Raw genomic sequence first — 13080 nt, forward strand, 5'->3', positions numbered from 1 at the left:
TCAAGAATCCCTAAAAATACTTTTGGATCAAGGCAGGGCATAAATACATAAAGCAAAAGTAAAAAGACACATTTAATACTTTTGCCTAGTTTAAGCAAATCGTGATCAGAAAAGACAGGAGAGGAAGGAAACAAAATCTCCCACCCAGCAGTCTAGTGTAAGAAGATGTCAGTGTCACAGCCTTGAGTTTTGAGAGGTCTGATGGAAGGATTCATGGAAAGGAGGGAGGAGACGTCAAACCCAGAGAGACAAGATTATTCAGTTATTTATTATTTATTAACACCTCTTAGGGGCGTGCAGAGGTGGGGGAGGGGCTTTGTTTCTACTGCCCCTCATTTCTACATGGAGGCACTTCATTTTAAGCAGAAATTCTTTGATTTTGAGGGGTCTTTTTGGAAGTCTGGCAAAATTTACCGACACCTTCTAAGAATAATGTTTTTTTTTGAATTTTTAATTTTTATTCTTTAGAGAGAGCACGAGTAGGGGAGAGGGGCAGAGGGAGAGAAAGAGAGAATTTTAAGCAGACCAACGCGGGGAGCCCAACGCGGGGCTCAATCCCATGACCTTGGGGTCATGACTTGACCTGACATCAAGAGCCCGACGATCCACCAACTGAGCTACCCAGGAGCCCCAGAATAATATTTTTAAATTAGATAATACATATACAGTGTGCACATATATTGGATTAGTAGAGGAAATTATATCGTACCGTAGACAACATTAATTCTCTCAAAATGCCATTATCAAAATACTAACACAAATCTAAATCTGGGAGGTAATACATATGTGTTTTAAGATACAGAATGAGATCTAGGAGCACGTCCGCACTTCCATAACTTTGAAGTGTGTGGTCACACGGCATGAAAGCATCTGAGCTGTGCGTTGCCCACAGAGTCACATGCAACTAACTGCTCCTGTAAGTCTGGCTCATTGCCTCCTTTCATAACTGCAGGAAATGCTAAATTTCAGCTAGAGGTGAGTAGGTCAGCCAGAGGTCAATGACAAGAAAGAAGTAATTTTTCCCCTCTCCAGTTTCAGAGCCCTCCCTGAATTTGCTCCAGGGACATCTTGTTTAGAACCCCTGGCTATGCTTCCCTCACTCGTTTTCTGCAGGAGGAGGGATGGGGTATCCGCCTGGTGACTTTGGGAAAAGAAACGCAGCCTGCTCTTCTCCGCTCGGCTTCCTGCAGTCTTGTCTCGCTTTTCCAGAGAGCCTTGTCTGCACACTGCCTTCCCTCCCACTTCTGTCGGTCCCGCAGAGAAGCCTGCCCCAGAAGGGAGACCTGCCTGCAGTCGTCGAGCTGTTCTCCAGACACAAAGCGGGCAAATCTGTCTCTTTCAGGGGTCCCGCACATCATCCTTTGTGATGGTGCTAAGCCTTGTGTTCAGATCCAGTTTTTATCGGCAAGCAAGCTACCGTTTTGGAGCTCCTGATGTCTTGCTGTGGTCGGCCTCCTTGGTCAACCTCCCTCTGCAATCCCCAGGCCAGCCCGACTGTGAGGCTCAAGCCCACAGATTCTGGAGGCAGACAGCTTGGGTGCAAAGCCCACCCCTGCTACAACCTGCTGGGGCCTTTGGAAAGCGATGTATTTCTCCGACTCAGTTTTCTCCTTTGTAAAATGGAGCTAACAGAACCCGCCCCATAGGCTTGTATGAAAATGCAATGAGTTCATTCGCATAAAGGTCTTAGAATGATAATGAGAAAGGGGTGCTTGCTCAGTAAACGCAGCTGTTATGATTCTGAATGGGGTGCGGCGGGGGGGGGGGGCTGGTATGCTACTGACTGAGCCCCATAACCCCAGCAACTTCTACTTGAGGTCCAAAAACATCTAGTTGCCTGTGTGGATTAAGTTAACTAGATACTTGCCAGGTCATACCTACTTGTGCTGGGTTACCAGAGTATCAGACTCTCCTTTTTTGAAAGAGACGTAACCTCTGCATACGCACTCCTGTGTCTGTACTGGTTATAAAAATAGTGAAGCTTTATGAAATCGACTTTTTGTGGGCTGAAAATGGTTAAGTATCGGTCCGTTCATGTGATTTAACCCCATACTTCCGTACTGGTTGTTAAATACCCACTGCCTCCCAGGCCCCAAGCGGACGTCCTTCTGCCCCCAGATTCCCTGGGACTCTCCCACCAAAGGGGTCCCCAGGATCTTGCTGTCGTGCCGAGGCTGACATCCCTTCTGGCTGTTTGGTGCCCTTTCTGTATTAAGGGAAAGGTTTTTAAAAGTCTATTATTTACGGAGCATCTGAGGACTTGTATTGGAGGCTGAGACATTGTAAGGCCCTCAGCTAATGGTTTCAACTTCAGTGCTCTGAAGCAATCACTAGAAACAAAAAAACAACACCCCTCAAATCCCCCCAAACAAACCACCACCACCAGCAGCAACAAAACCCCTAAACAACAAAGATTCAAGGCTTCTGATTGTCTGCTTGGAAACGTCAAGGCATCTGCGACACTTCTTGAACCTGTATGCTGTGTCCCCCTAAGCCTAATTATCTCAGCTCTCAGACACGTAAGACTTAATGTCTGGTTCTCTTAGGAGAAGCAAGGCGTGAGGACTGATTAAGCAGAAGCTCCTAAAAGGATTATGAGCAGGCACACAGCTCCCAATGGCCGCCAGCTGAGCACCGCCTCCTGGGGTATGGAGAGGGATCGTGTTGTGGTGTTACTTCCTGCCACTGTGTGCGTCACCTCCTGCACGCAACAATTCCGACATCTGAGCTAACTTGGGGGAGCAGACCACGCAAGAATAATTACTTTGGCTTTTTAGAACAGCTAGGCTTTGGCTCTGTTTCCTAATCTCTTCTCCAATGGGTCGTCCCATGGGGATTTTCACCTCTGTGTTTTTAGCTCTGTGTCCCCTCCAGAAGGATCTTTTTCTTCCACCGTTCGCTGCTGAAATGGACTACCCATCCTGATGCATCATTCTTCTCAGAGCCTCACAGGGCAGACTATACAACATGATGGTTTCTGGATCACATCAAGGCTGCACACGGCTTCTTTCGCTGCGGGATAGATATGCAGGTCAGAATTTCCTTTTTCAATGGCTGGAACAGTAGGAGGAAGAAGGTTGACGGAGATAAACACTAGTTGAGCCCTTGTTATGAATTAAATAGTTCTGAGAACTATTGTTTGATCACTCACTGGGCAAATATTTATGTGCCAGCCATGTTCTAGCCACTGGAGATAGAATGATAGGCAGGACACGGTCCCTAAGCTACCTTTAAAATCTAGATCTTTCTATCGATGAAGCATGGCTTTGAGATTGTTTGCTATTCTCTCTCGCTGTAAGATCATGTACACAAACACAAACACACACGGGATGAAAACTAGATCTATTTTTTCCACTGTAAAATTTCCTCCTCCAAATTAAGAATTTGCAATCACTATTTTTCTACCATAACCCCTGTGGACACTAGTATAAAATAGAAGGGCCATAGAAACAACTGAAAAAAAAAACCAAAAAAGCCAGGGTATATGTGCCTGTTTTCCCTTGTGACTTAAGACCAACTGATTTCTGCCATGTCTCTGGGGACTTTGGTGGTATGAGCACCCCTATAGCACCAAGCATTTGTCACTGAGCTACAGGGACAGTGCCTACGAAAGCCAGGCCACCTGCGCGCAGAGGCCTGCTTAATTTACCAAGCCAGCGTGTGCAGATATGGAGAGGTCCAGACTGAACTCCGTGGCAAGCTCATGCTCAGGTAAGCAAGGTCAGGCGTCCCTGGGGGCCCAGGCAATTACACAAACGGCAGCTCATTGCAGACCCACAAATAGGTTGCCATTTGCTTCTTGCTTTGTTTTGGGCTTGGCACCAATTGTATACAGGGAGAATTATAGTGCAGCGTTCACCTGCCAAAAAGAAAAAAAAGACTGTGCTTGGTTTTTTTTTTTTTAATTTTATTTTATTTTTGTAAGTATAACAGACAATCTTGTTAATGTAACCCAGTTGGAATTTTATAGTTCTAGGAGTCTGGATTTTCATTTTTAAGGTAAGTGTTTTGTTTTTTTTTTAATTTGTCTGCTTTTTGCTTATTTTTGAAACCATTTTGAGAAGCGTAAAAATAAATTTATATATGTGATCCACTGTTGTATATAAGTAAGCGTTTTTTTTTTAAATGAGAGCAATGTGACAGCTATATATTACCAGGTGAAGATATTACATATAAAGTATTCTGTAGATATTTGTGTCCAAAGATACTTTTGATTGGGGAAGTTTCTTGGAGATGTTAGCATGAAGTTAGTGTTTGGATGAGGATACTTATAGTTATGCATATTAATGTGGTAATTTCTAATTAGCAAAACGACTTTCAAATCAACAATCTAGCTATGTGTCTAAGGAGCAATGTCTTTAATTGCCCTGTGATAAACTACTAACGAAACCCACAGCTGGATAACAGATAGCAGTAAAATCTGTCAATAAAACCAATATTGTTATGCTTCACCAGCTCTGTTCACTTGTTAGAGTGCGTTAAGCGGAATTTTAATGGAGAATTATTTGAAAGACATTTAGGCACGCTGGAACATATTTCTGTTCATACGATGCGATTTAGTGGAATGCATTATCCTTCAAAGCTAATCATAAAAAAAGCAACACACATACAAAAGCATTTCGGTAAAAGTTTCCTCCTTTTTTTTCTTTTTTTTTTTTTTTTTTTTTTTTAAGTTTTCTCCTTTAAAGACTTATGTGTCGAAAGGGTAAACCTGGCCGGGATTATCGATATTGGGACAGAATATATATTGCCCCTGTATCTTATGTGTCGACACTAGGTACTTCTAGGCCATTGTGGTTGCCTTTTAATTAGACTAAACTTCACTCGAGATTAGTAGACACTTTCATTACACTAGTATTCTTAGTCTGCTTGGTGATGTTTATTATTAAACATTTTGTTAAATTTTCTGAACTCTTCATCTACTATGTGATTTTTGTAATATTACTCTCATTCACATGGATGGGAATGACCATGGCATATATTATTCAAAACACTTTTTTTTTAAAGTTTATTTCTTTTTGAGAGAAAGAGAGACCGAGCATGAACGGGGGAGGGGCAGAGAGCGAGGGAGACCCAGAACGTGAAGCAGGCTCCAGGCTCTGAGCCATCAGCACAGAGCCTGACGCGGAGCTAGAACCCATGAATAGAGACATCATGACCTGAGCCGAAGTCTGATGCTTAACTGACTGAGCGACCCAGGCGTCCCGTTACCGTGGTTTATATTCAAGGTGGGGGATTGAACACATTCAGATTACCTTTCAGGAAGTCACAGAGTAAAGATTAAGACCCAGAGAGCAGGTCAGCCTGTGGTAACCGTGGCCTCTCACTGCCCTGCATGCTTTTCCAGTGTCCTTCTGATAACAGATCTTTGTTTTCTTTTTGGTACCAACCCTGCCCATTCCACGTGAACTTGGCGGGCCTGGCAGTCACACTGGCCTGCCCTCTTGTGACCCCAGAAGCCAGGCACATAATTCAGGGTATCCTTTTGGCACGGCTACAGCGATTGATTCAGAGATTGGCACGTGGACCAATTTGAGTCCATCACTAATGGCCTCCTCTAAAATCTCAGAGTTCGCTATTTTCTGCCGGAGTGGCTACACTGAGAGAATACGGTGGGCAGCGCTGGGGGTCATCTCGGGGAGACACAGGTTGAAGTATGAAGCCAAGTGAGGTAAAAAAAAAAAAAAAGGAGGAGGGATAGAGAAATGGAGGCCTGGAGACATTATTTACTTCCTCACACTAGCTGTGCCTGAAATCCGTGATAATTCTACGCCTCCCAGAAATACGGGATTGCCTTTTTTTTTTTTTTCAAGAGCTCGTTTGAGTTGGGTTTCCATCATTTGATACTCAGAGTCATGATTCTTACCGAGGGTTACCTGTTTGTTTGGGCAACACTCAAAGCAGGCTATATTAATTAGAAAGCCTGAGTCTAATTACTTACAGGTCACACCAAAATAGAGGTCTTCTCTACTAAAGGTGGAAGGTACAGTTTGGGAGACAGTTCTGCTAATTTAACAAAATATATCGATAAGTGTTCTTAGAGACTTCCAAAGACCATTTTACGCATCATTTTTGCTTCAGTTCAACACTGTATATCTATAAAGGAGATCCACTTCATGAGATAATTCATTTAGTTTGGTGGGTTATACGTACAAAGTGATCTAGAAAAAAAAAAAAAGCACATTGCACGATAAAACCAAAAGAGAACATACTCCTTTCTTACTTGGTCGTTAGAAATACTACCTCAGAATTGGCTGAGTCCTCTTCCTGTGGCTCCTCTGGGAATGGAGTAGCCCTCCCCGTACTTGTGGTTTCAGTTACCCACGGTCAACTACCGTCCAGAAGCAGATGATCCTTCTGATGTATTGTCAGAAGGTCAGTGGTTGCCTAATGCTATGTCCCAATATCTACATCATTAACGTCACTTCATCTCATTCCATGAACATTTGGTCATCTCATAGCGTCACAAGGAGAAGGGTGAATACAGTACAATAAGATATTTTAAGAGAGACCATAGCCATGGAACTTTTATAACAGCATATTACTATAATCATTCTATTTTATTACCAGTTATTGGTGTTGATCTCTGACTGTGCCTAATTTATAAATTGAACTTTATCATAGGTATGTGTGTGTAGGAAAAAACAGTATATAGATAGACTTTGATACTATCCAGTATCAGACATCCACTGGGCATCTTGGCATGTATCCCCTGTGGATAAAAAAGGGCTTGGTATTACTGTGAGGCTTGCCCCCAAGACCTCATGTCCCCATGTCTTTCTGATTTAAGTCCCAAATTTTCCAACCCCCATTGGGTCACCCCCAGCCTCTAGGGCCTCATACCTTCATCTGGTCTTTATTTTTCTATTTCGCAGCCTTGATCCAATTTCTGAGACCCCCCTCCCCCAACCCCCAAATGTCATTTCTTCTGGGCTCGGTGTGTTTCATAATAGTTCTTTAGGCAAAACTCTTCCTGGACTCACTTATGTTCCAGGACTCTGTCTTCACTCACAATGACTTTGAGAAGTCTCCTTCCCTCCCAGATCTGGTCTGTCATTTCCAGCATATGACGTGAGAATCATTAAGTAAGTGAGCCTTTCCCAATCGGGTTTCTCTCTGACTTCTAAAATTTCAGAGATTCATTCTCTTGTCTTGTTTCCTTCCTTGATAAAATGTCATCGATAATTTTTTGGGGGGAGAGGAGCTGTGTTAGACCTCGTGGTCGACTCCATAATATCCATCGTACGCACCTCCCCCCCAGCCTGGGTTGGGAGATTTTGTGCCAGCTTCAGGGTGGGTGGGGCCCTGATTAGTCTCAGTCAATAATGGCCCTTCTCCTTATCAGTAGTTGGTTCAGGAACTCAGACAGAACACAGCATTCCATGTATGACAGCTTAGGGGTAAATGACATATGTTGGTCTAAACAGAAAAGAAGGCTTTGATTCAGTGGCTGGGGAAATCATCCATCTCTCTCTCTCCTTCTCTATTCCTCCTCACTTGCCCCTCCAGTAGACATGAAAGGCCTCAGTGATACATGTAGCTGTCCTATAACCACAGGGAAAACAACCTTAGGATGAAGCCGAATTGTGTTTAGCAGAGCAGAGAGATAGAAAGAACCTGAGTGTTTCATGACATTGTCCAGTCCCTGGATAGGCCTAATCCTTATCAAGGCTTCCAGATAAGTGAGTCATACATTCTGCATTCAAACCCTTAACTTTCACAAAGCTAATGTAACTAATACAATGGGTTTATTAGTGTTCTTTTCTGTGGTCAGGTTTTGAATCCGGGGGAGTACGTACAGCCCAGAGGGAAGTCAAAGGAAAATATTTCCCAGAGGAGGAAAGAATAGGGAGTGAGAAACACCAGAAATAAGCTTTTCATACTTCGCAGCGTGCCAGAGGGTCAGCTTTCTATCCAAGTAGCCTGGAGATATGATTATATCATTTTTTTCCCCCTCTTAACCAGGGATAAAGACTCCTTTTCAGACACTTGCCTTGAAACCCTCCAAATCGTGGTACAATGATGGAGAGACTTGTCCAGTGCTCCAGGCAAAGATCATAAGGTTGGGCCCTAAGTCCAGCAAATAATAAGAGCTAACATTAACATTTATAAACCATTTTCCAGTTTGCCACTACCTGATTTCATCTGAGCCTGAGAACGATTCTTCAGAGTAACTTTTCATCATCTTCATTGACAAATGAGGCAGCTAAGGCTTGGGGAGACAAACTGAATGAATGGCGCAGAGCCACCCAGCTGGAGACAAAGAATCCAGGACCAAAGGCTGGAATTCTGACTCGAAGCTTCACTGTTGCGACCATCCCACACCACCCCTTTGCCCTCCCATGTGGCTTCTCTGTTCCCTGGCACACAGCGTCTTCCTCTACATTCAGAATCAGTTTTCCTCGTTGGCTTGTCTTTGGGAAGGCAGCCCCAGGCCTTCCTTATCTCTTTGTGGTTGCTGGACTTCTCTTACCATGAAAAGGGCTTTATTTCTTGGCATTGAGTCCCGTTCCTTATCCACTCCTTTTCTCCATTACTTCACTGGGCTTCCTGTTGGTTTGGAGTCATGAACACTCCGGGTTGACAACTGAGGTCAATTTCTGCATTCGATTCAAAGGAAACTGGGTTGGATGAATTCGACACAATGGTGAACTTAGTGGATCATTACGTCTTAAGTAAGTCCCAGGAAATGTGATGAAACTATAGAAAAGGTATCCTTAATCCGAAATAATGTGAGCTAAGCACGAATAAACTCTTTGGGTCTTAATGACACCCGTGAGACTTTTGATGTCTGACCATAGATGTGGAAGAAAGATAAAGGAAGAAAAATTGAAAAGAAGCGAGAAAGTAGGAGAGGGGGAGAAAAAAAACGTATGCACAAACATTGGGAGTCAAAGAGCATGTTTATGCAATAATTTTCTAACCTCTAAAGTTTTTCTCCCATTTTTGAGTTAAAGTAGGCATTGCTGAGCAAGGACGATTAGCCATTCCACAGAAGCTCTTGAGGACCACAGAACGTATTAAATCAGTAATTTGTGTGATGGACCTGATAGAGTTAGCAGCTGACAAAATGGCAGATGTAATCAATAACCTGCTGACTCACAAAACAGTTGATTTGGCCCCCAAATACCTATTGTGTTTATTAGTGAATCCCACGTACAGAACGTGAATTACAAGACAGTGTTGATCATTTTCCACAGTTGTTTATTTTTCTTTCTCTCCATAAGCCCTTATGAATTAAAATGCAAAGTAGAGGTTAGGAACTCAGAGAAATCTTGTTTTGCTCATTTTTTTTTTCCCAGCACACATTTGCATTTTCGATGGCTGCAATCTCTGCCTCCCTGCTTTGGCGAGGCATACGGTTGTTGTACTCTGCCTTATGAATATTATGATTTAGCTAAGGTGAAACTTGGATAGGGATCAGAACATGTCAACCGGGGACTATTAGGTTAAGAGAACTAGACCTCTGGCCTCTCTTTGGGGCTTGTGATGTCTTTGAATCCCCTGATGTAGGAAATTTGGATGCTGGGGATTTCTTCCACACTCAAGAAAAGGATAGGATGGGTTTTATATGTACTTAAACTTTGTCTTTTATAACCAGGTGGCAGCCAATTTATTTAAAGCACTGATGAATAAGAGGAACCCTGGAAGGGAACATTTGACTCATCCTTATCTTTACTTTCAGGAGGACGATAATCCCTGGAATCAGGGAACATTCAAATAAACCATGTAACGCTGGATCCAACCGATTATCCTCATTAGCAGAACCCTGAGATTTACTGAGAATAACTAAAAGTTGCATTTGGCATGTGTCTTAATTGTTACTCTGCAGAAGGCAATATAAGGGAAGATTTTGAATATATCAGATGACAGAGTTATAGTGTAGATAAGTCTGGGAAAACACTTGCAGAGTTTATCCATATAACATGCCTTAAGTTGTCATGCAGTATATTTGTGTCATAAAAAAAAATGTTCAAGAAAACAGACAGCGTGGGATGTCCATCCTGCATGGTGTTTCTCCGTCTTGATACGGGAGAACTTGGGAACTAGAGCAAAGCCATAAGCTGTGCAATCATTCTGAATTTGCATTCACTTAAGATTTTTAATGTCCTGATTTGCTTTCACTTTTTCGGGCCCTCACGAGCCCTATCCCACTGCCTTGGTGTGCATTTCATAGCATCGCTCAGCTGTGCAAGTTTTTTTTTTTTTCTCCTTGTTAATTTTCTATCCAATCCCCAAAGTGAAGCTTGCAGGAGGGATGAAGGCCGGAAAATAGCAAGTTATGAATAGGTCAAGGGATATGAACAAGCCATCGTGTAGCCTCCAAGCTTTTCAAGCTTTTCTCTCTTAAGGTTTCGGATGTGCGTGTGTTTGGCTATGCCGAGAGACAAAAGGAGGTCATCTTCCCAGTTCCTATTTCAGAGACAATAACAGGCACAAAAAGTGCAGCAAATAGCCACCATTGTTTAGTACACAATAGAAAGGTGTTTAAATTTTTTTTTAATGTTTCTTTATTTTTGAGAGAGAGAGAGATAGAGTGTGAGTGGGGAAGGGGCAGAGAGGGAGGGAGGCACAGAATCCGAAGCAGGCTCCGGGCTCTGACCTGTCAGCCCAGAGCCGGACACGGGGCTCCAACTCACAGACCACGAGATCATGACCTGAGCCGAAGTTGGATGCTCAAACGACTGAGCCACCCAGGCGCCTCTAGAAATGTGTTTGTATTAATCGTCTCAGTGCCCAGGAGGACGGTCATATTATTGCATTTGACAGATGAGGAACCGGAGATACAGAAAAGTTAGGTAAATGGGCTCAAACTTGCACACCTGGAGGCTAAAAGCGTTAAGAGTGTAAACCCAGACCTGGAGCCTGCTGAAGCCTGTGCATTTCTTACCGTGCTCTGCGCTTTTTTTAAGGAAGGGTCTTGAGAATGTAGAGGAACAGATGGGGCCGCTGGTTACGTGAGCCCTTCTACGATTGCCTTATTCTCTCCTGACTGCCTTTCCCCCTCGCTTTTCTATCCACCACACTCGAGGAAGAAAACAATGGGGCAGAACCAAAAAAGAGACGGTTGTTGTCACTGACTTAGAAGTAAAAGGAGCTAGTCTTGGAAAGTAGACTTTCCAAACAGGCGATTTGGCCATGTTCCCAAATTCTAAACTTGGAGGCTCAGCTCTTTCCATTGAGCAAATTATCAAGAAAATCATTTAGATGGGATTTCCTCTGAAATGTAGATACATCTTATTTCAGAATTTTGGCTACCAAAGACCCATTATCACTTATTTGCATTGCAGCCTTACGCTGCCGGTCTCCAACCTTCCTATGAATAAGATTCATCCAGGAGGGAGTCAATTAGTGTTCTTCAGTTTTAAGTAACAGGAATCTTCCCTGGTTACTATAAGCAGCAAGGATTTGGGCCGCTCTCAGAAATAAAGGGAAGGCTGGAGAACAGGGCCAGAAAAAGGAGAGAGACAGGGGTGTAGGTAGGAGGAACTAATTTTGTTTCCTATCTACATTCAACTTTGTGATGTCATTGAATCCGAAGATGTTTAAGTAACTATCTATAGTGGACAGAATTCTAAGATGGGCCTCAAGATTCCCACCCACTGTGTCTTAGTGTTCTTAGAGAAAAAGAACCAATAGAATATACACGTATATTCTGAATATATTTATATATTCTGGATATGTGTATATATTCTGGATATAAAAAATATAAAATATATTTAAATCTACAAACGATGTTTAGATGTTTATATATATTCTGGATTAAAACATAAAATTTATTTGTATCTACCTACAATATTGATAGATTTACTCTGGATACAAAACACATAAAACATGTTTATATCTATATATAATATTTATATATATTATGGGTATACATAATATGGATATAAAAATAAAAATAAAAACATATAATATATATATTTAGAATAAAAAATAAATAAAACAAATATAAATATGTATCATACACATATAACATTCATATATGCATTTTTTTAATGCTTATTTTTGAAGGAGAGAGAGACAGCATGAGTGGGGGAGGGGCAGAGAGAGAGGGAGACACAGAATCCGAAGCAGGCTCCAAGATCTAAGCTGGCAGCACAGAGCCTGATGCGGGGCTCGAACTCACGAACTGTGAGATCATGACCTGAGCCGAAGTTGGCCGCTTAAATGACTGAGCCACCCAGGTGCCCCACAACATTCATATATATATATATATATATATATATATATATATAGGTTTATGATGAGGGCTTGGTTGACAGGTGGTTGACAGCCACCCAGGTGCCCCACAACATTCATATATATATATATATATATAGAGAGAGAGAGAGAGAGAGAGAGAGGTTTATGATGAGGGTTTGGTTGACAGGATTATGGAGCATAAGTCTGACAGTCTGCCATTCACAAGGTGGAGGCCAAGGAAAGCTGGTGGTATAGTTCCCATCCCAACCCAAAGGGTGGAGAAGCAGGAGCTTCTATGTGTGAGGGCAGGAGAAGATGATGTCCCACCTCAACAGAGAGCAAACTCGCCCCATTGCTCAGTCTTTTTGTTCTACTCCACAAATTGGCTGATGAAAACTTGCATTGATGAAGGCCATGTTTTTTATTTTAATTAATTAACTAGTTAATTAATTAAAACATTTACTTATTTATTTTGAGAGAGAGAGAGAGAGAGTGAGCCAGCAGAGAAGAGGGATGGAGGGAGGGAGAGAAAGAATCCCAAGCAGGCTCCACATCCAATGCAAAGCCTGATGCGGGGCTGGATCTCAAGACCACAAGATCATGACCTGAGCTGAAATCAAGAGTCGGATGTCTTATAGAATAAGTGCCCTGAGGGCCATCTTTTTGTTCAGTCTACAATTCAAGAGCTAATGTCTTTTGGAAATACCCTCACAGATAGTCCTAGAGATAATGTTCTATCAGCTGTCTGGGCACCCTTTAGCTCAGTCAAGTTGACATGGAAAAATAAATCATCACACTCTGTTACACCCATCCTGTGTAATCCCTTGAGTGTGGGTGAGATTATGAGTGATGGGCTATCACTTCTGTCAACAGGTTACTTACTAATCAGCTGGC

The 13080-nt window shown here is 42.5% G+C and overlaps 1 long non-coding RNA gene across 1 annotated transcript in view; it reads left to right on the top strand.

Annotated features, from left to right (window-relative positions):
• The first annotated feature begins 3464 nt into the window (after positions 1-3464).
• The window catches only part of LOC125911125 (uncharacterized), a 37002-nt gene continuing 27386 nt past the window's right edge, over positions 3465-13080 (top strand). The window contains exon 1 of the long non-coding RNA XR_007454265.1: positions 3465-3999. This is a non-coding gene — a long non-coding RNA (uncharacterized LOC125911125). The remainder of the gene's footprint in view (positions 4000-13080) is intronic.

This window comes from Panthera uncia, assembly GCF_023721935.1.
Source record: "Panthera uncia isolate 11264 chromosome C1 unlocalized genomic scaffold, Puncia_PCG_1.0 HiC_scaffold_3, whole genome shotgun sequence".
In the NCBI taxonomy this organism is placed as follows: Eukaryota; Metazoa; Chordata; class Mammalia; order Carnivora; family Felidae; genus Panthera; species Panthera uncia.